Source organism: Pseudoliparis swirei, chromosome 6 (assembly GCF_029220125.1).
Source record: "Pseudoliparis swirei isolate HS2019 ecotype Mariana Trench chromosome 6, NWPU_hadal_v1, whole genome shotgun sequence".
Taxonomy (NCBI): domain Eukaryota; kingdom Metazoa; phylum Chordata; class Actinopteri; order Perciformes; family Liparidae; genus Pseudoliparis; species Pseudoliparis swirei.
In genome coordinates this window covers 26,996,834-27,001,929 of record NC_079393.1, presented here as the reverse complement: position 1 = coordinate 27,001,929, position 5,096 = coordinate 26,996,834, and the positions used below count along the sequence as shown (strand labels likewise).

General features: G+C 52.5%; 1 protein-coding gene across 7 annotated transcripts in view; it reads left to right on the top strand.

The window, feature by feature from the left end:
- Window positions 1-5,096, top strand: part of LOC130194756 (MTOR-associated protein MEAK7-like) — a 232,959-nt gene that overhangs the window by 134,388 nt on the left and 93,475 nt on the right. The gene's annotated exons all lie outside the window — the stretch shown is intronic.

The window sequence follows — 5,096 nt, the reverse complement described above, 5'->3', positions numbered from 1 at the left end:
CACATGGTAGTCCACACAGGAGAAAAACCATTCAGTTGTTATGAGTGTGGGAATAGATTTAAACGTCAGGGACATCTGAAGAGACACATGAGAGTCCATACAGGATAGAATGTGTTTCTTCCATTCGTGACACATTTAATCTGTAAGTTGTTCTATTTTTAATGTGTTGATTTCAAAAAAAGTAAAATGTTTTTAATTGTTTCCCATGTCATTTGTTAGTAAATGAGATGGAAGGCAGTCTTTTTTTATCATTTGTTGAATCTTTATTCCAAGATGGCGCAGTGCCAACGGCTGCCTGTTGCAGTAGCTGCCCATTTGCTTTATTTTGTTGTCTTTTTTTTCCACTTTTCCTCTCTTTTTCTTTTCCTTTTCTTTCACGTTGGTCTAAATTACGGTCGGACAATGGACAGTAACTACTTTTTTTGCAACTTTTCCCGTGGCATTTAGTTCACTTCGTCGTGTGTATCGGAAAGCCACAACAAACAATGACTGGGACCGTCTACTCGCGCGCTCAGCTGATCGCGCTGTGCAGGCCGCAGCTTCTGCCTGGAGACAGACCTGTGATCCCGGTGGAGCTACGGAGAAGGGCTCGGGGCTGCAGGTCGGGTGCCAAGAGGAGGGCTAAAACGAGGCGATACAAACCCTCGGTACCGGCGATCATAACGGGGAACGTGAGGTCTTTGGCGAATAAGACGGATGAGCTTGGCGCGCTGGTAATGACTGAGAGGATCTTCCGTGAGAGCAGCCTCTTGTGTTTTACTGAGACGTGGCTGCACACGGACTATCCGGATCACAGCGCGTCTGTGCCCGGCTTCAGGACTGTGCGGGCGGACAGAGACGCTACACAGAGCGATAAGAAGAGAGGGGGCGGGATCGCTGTTTATGTGAATGAACGGTGGTGTAATCCCGACCATGTGTGTGAAGGAGCGCTTCTGTAGCCCAAACATTGAACTGCTGGCCGTGGGGATGCACCCTTATTATCTGCCGAGGGAGTTCACGTCCGCCATTGTGGTTGTCGTTTACGTGCCACCATCAGCTGACGCTGAGGAAGCAGTGGACACCATCCACTCCACTGTGTCCTGCACTGCTGAATCAACAGCCTGGAGCTTTCATGGCTATCACTGGTGATTTTAACCACACCACATTGGATAAAGCTCTGCCAACCTTCCATCAATATATAGACTGCCCAACAAGGAACAATAAAACTCTGGACTTGCTGTATGCTAATACTAAGGATGCATACAGTGCCACTGCCCTTCCCCCCCTCGGCAGGTCTGATCATGACCTGGTCCGGCTGACACCCAGGTATGTTCCTCTGGTGAAGAGGCTGCCGGTGACCACCAGGACTGTGAGGAGGTGGTCTCTGGAGGCTGATGACGCTCTGCAGGACTGCTTCGAATCAACGGACTGGGATGTGCTGTGTGGATCGCATGGGGAGGACATCAACAGGATGACCGACTGCATCACGGAATACATCAAGTTCTGTGAACACACCACCATCCCATCACGGACTGTGCGCTGCTTCCCCAACAACAAGCCCTGGATCACCAGGGACCTGAAGGCGCTTCTTAACATGAAGAAAGCTGCTTTTAGGTCTGGGGACAGGGATGAGCTGAGGAGAGCCCAGCGCAACCTGAAGGTGAAGCTCAGGGAGGGCAAGGACTCCTACAGGAGGAAGCTGGAGGCCAAACTCCAGCTGAACAACTCAAGGGAGGTGTGGACTGGGATGAAGCAGATAACTGGCTTCAAGGTGGGAGGGAGACAGCCAGGGGGCTCCCTGGAGAGGGCCAACGAGCTGAACTGTTTCTTCAACAGGTTTAGTCCACAGCCCTCTCCTGTCTCCTCCACACATCACACCTCCCAAACACCTCCTCCCCCTCTGTCCCCCCTGCTGAGCTGCACATCCACCGAGCCCTCAACATCAATGGGCTCTTCCACCCTCCCCCCTCTCTCTGTGACTACTGACCAGGTGAGAAGACAGCTGGAGAAACTACACCAGCGCAGGGCGGAAGGTCCTGATGGCATCAGCCCCAGGGTCCTAAAGACCTGCGCCACCCAGCTGTCTGGTGTCCTGCAGCACCTCTTCAACCTCAGCCTGAGGCAGGGGGAGGTCCCGGTGCTCTGGAAGACGTCGTGCCTGGTCCCTGTCCCAAAGAAGTCAACACCATCTGGCCTAAACGACCAGACCGTCGCCCTCACCTCCCATGTGATGAAAGTGCTGGAGAGGCTGGTCTTGGCCCACCTCCGCCGCAGGTGAAATCATCGCTGGACCCTCTGCAATTTGCTTACCAGCCTCATGTGGGAGTGGACGACGCCATCATCTACCTGCTGCAATGAGCTCAGTCGCACCTGGATGGAACCGGTGTCTCTGTGAGAGTCACTTTCTTTGACTTCTCCAGTGCATTTAACACCATCCAACCACTGCTGCTGAGTGAGAAGCTGCGGGTGGTCGGTGTAGACGCGTCCACCATCTCCTGGATCACTGACTACCTCACAGGCAGACCACAGTTTGTCAGAATGGGCCGTGTGCTGTCTGGAACGGTGGTCAGTGATGTTGGAGCCCCACAGGGAACTGTTCTGTCTCCCTTCCTCTTCACACTGTACACCACTGACTTCCAGTACAACACGGAACTGGAAGGCCAACATCAACGCTGTGTACAAGAAGGGGATGAGTCAAATCTTTTTCCTGAGAAAGCTTCGATCCTTCAAGGTGTGCAGCAAGATGCTGGAGTTATTCTACAAGTCGGTTGTCGCCAGTGTGCTGCACTTTGCCATTGTCTGCTGGGGGAGCAGCATCGGAGCCGGTGACACCAGCCGTCTTAACAAACTGTTTAGGAAGGCTGGCTCCATCATCGGCTGCCAGCTGGAGCACCTGGAACAGGTGGTGGAGAGGAGGACGTTGAAGAAACTGCTGTCCATATTGGACAACCCGGACCACCCTCTCCACCACCTCCTACAGGGACAGAGGAGGACTTTCTCCAGACGTCTCCTCACGCTCCGCTGCCACAAGGACAGATACAGGAGAACATTCCTGCCGACGGCTATGAGGCTCTACAACAGATCACCTCTTGCCAGATCGCAATAACTGCAATAATAACTTCATATCTACACTATGTTGATCTGCACTTCACACATTTCATTTACTTACACTACACACATACTTCATTTTCATTTACACCACACACATACACACACTTTGCATTTTGCACACTATCTATATTTAATATTTTTATATTTAATTTAATTTGTCATTAGTATTGTATTGTGTATGCATATATGTTGTATATATACATATATATATAATTTTATATTTTACTTTGTATACTTCTTGTATACATCTTCATCTTTCATCCCTGTTTTTTATATTTTATTTTTTATTCTTGTGTGTTTAGTTTATTGGTGCTGCTACTGTTACGACAAATTTCCCCTTGGGGATGAATAAAATACATATCTATCTATCTATCTCTCTATTAAAATCAATGACAACATACTGATTATCTTTAAAGTAGCAAACTAAAAACAAACTAAAAACTCTGTACAAATATGTCTGTATTTAAAATGCATTTTCCCTGTAATGTTTTAAAATCTACATAAAGAGACGTTTTCAAGTTCACTTTGTGTTACGGAAACTTTGTTACACTTTCTCTTACAGACCCATTGTTTTGTATAATTCTCAAGAAATACGTTTCTATGTAACTATAAACTCACAGGAAGATTCTTGTAAAAGAGTTGATGGATAGTTAGCGGGAAAGTAGAGATACTTTTTAACTGCCTTTACAAATTAGTGTCTTTTGTTACCTAGAAAACCTTTTATTGTCATTGTACTATTGTCTAAAGGCAAGCAAATAGTTTAAAATAAACCCGTCAGAGGTTCACTCGCTCAGGAAACCTCTCGCGCCTGACCGGGCAATCGCGGAAAGGCGTGAGAGGCTCCCCACCGACCGACCGTCCATCCGACCAGCAGCTGCTTCAATAAGCAGCTGCTGGAGATGCACTTTAAACGCTACAACGACCCCAACTTCATCCTCACCGCCTTCGCCCCAAGTGCAGCAAGACTTTCACTCGCAGGATAACCACACTCTTTCTAGCCGTGTTACTGTAGCAGGACTGCTGCCGCTACCCGTGGGTTTCCCCCACCAGCACCAAGGATCCGCCAGGCACAGAGAGGTTTTGTTGAAAGACATGTTTATTTGGTCTCACACACACACCGAGCAGACCGCAACACTACGCGTCTGCTCACTCTCCTGTCCCTCCAGCTCTGCTGCCCTTTTATACAAGCAGCTGCTGACTGATTGCCAATCAGTCACAGCAGCTGACTGATTGGCAACCAGCCAGCAGCCGAGGCCAGATTGGGGACAGCTGCCACATATCCCCACCACCCGATTTAGGCGCTCATCCGCCTAACCCATTCTCCCCCCATGAGAGCTTGGGTGGAGGAGGGGGCTCTGGGGGACCAGGCTCGGGACGTGGGGGCTCTGGGGGACCGGCTCGGGACGGGGGCTCTGGGGACCGGCTCGGGATGTGGGGCTTTGGGGGACCGGGTTTAGGATGTGGGGGCTCTGGGTTTCGGACGGGGACGGGGCTGAAGCCCTGGCGGGGAATGGGGAGCCAGGACCGCCGGGACTGGACGTGGGGCTCTGGGGACCGGGACGGGGGAACGGGGAGCTGAAGCCCGCAGATGGGGACGGGCCGGGGATCAGGGGTCGGTAGCGCGCCGGGTGCGGGGACCATGGGTCGTCGGCAGCGCCGCCGGGTCCTGGGGCTCGGGGGTCGGCAGCTCCGACGTGTCCTGGACCTCGGCAGCTCCTGGACCTCGGGGGTCGGCAGCTCCGACGGCTCGGAGGTCGGCCGCTCCGACGGGTCCTGAGGCTCGGAGGTCGGCAGCTCCAACGGGTCCGGGACCTCGGAGGTCGGCAGCTCCGACGGGTCCTGGGGCTCGGAGGTCCGGGACCTCGGAGGTCGGCAGCTCCGACGGGTCCTGGGGCTCGGAGGTCGGCAGCTCCGACGCGTCCTGGACCTCGGGGTTTGGCCGCTCCGACGGCTCGGAGGTCGGCCGCTCCGACGGCTCCTGGGGCTCTGGGGTCGGCAGCTCCGAC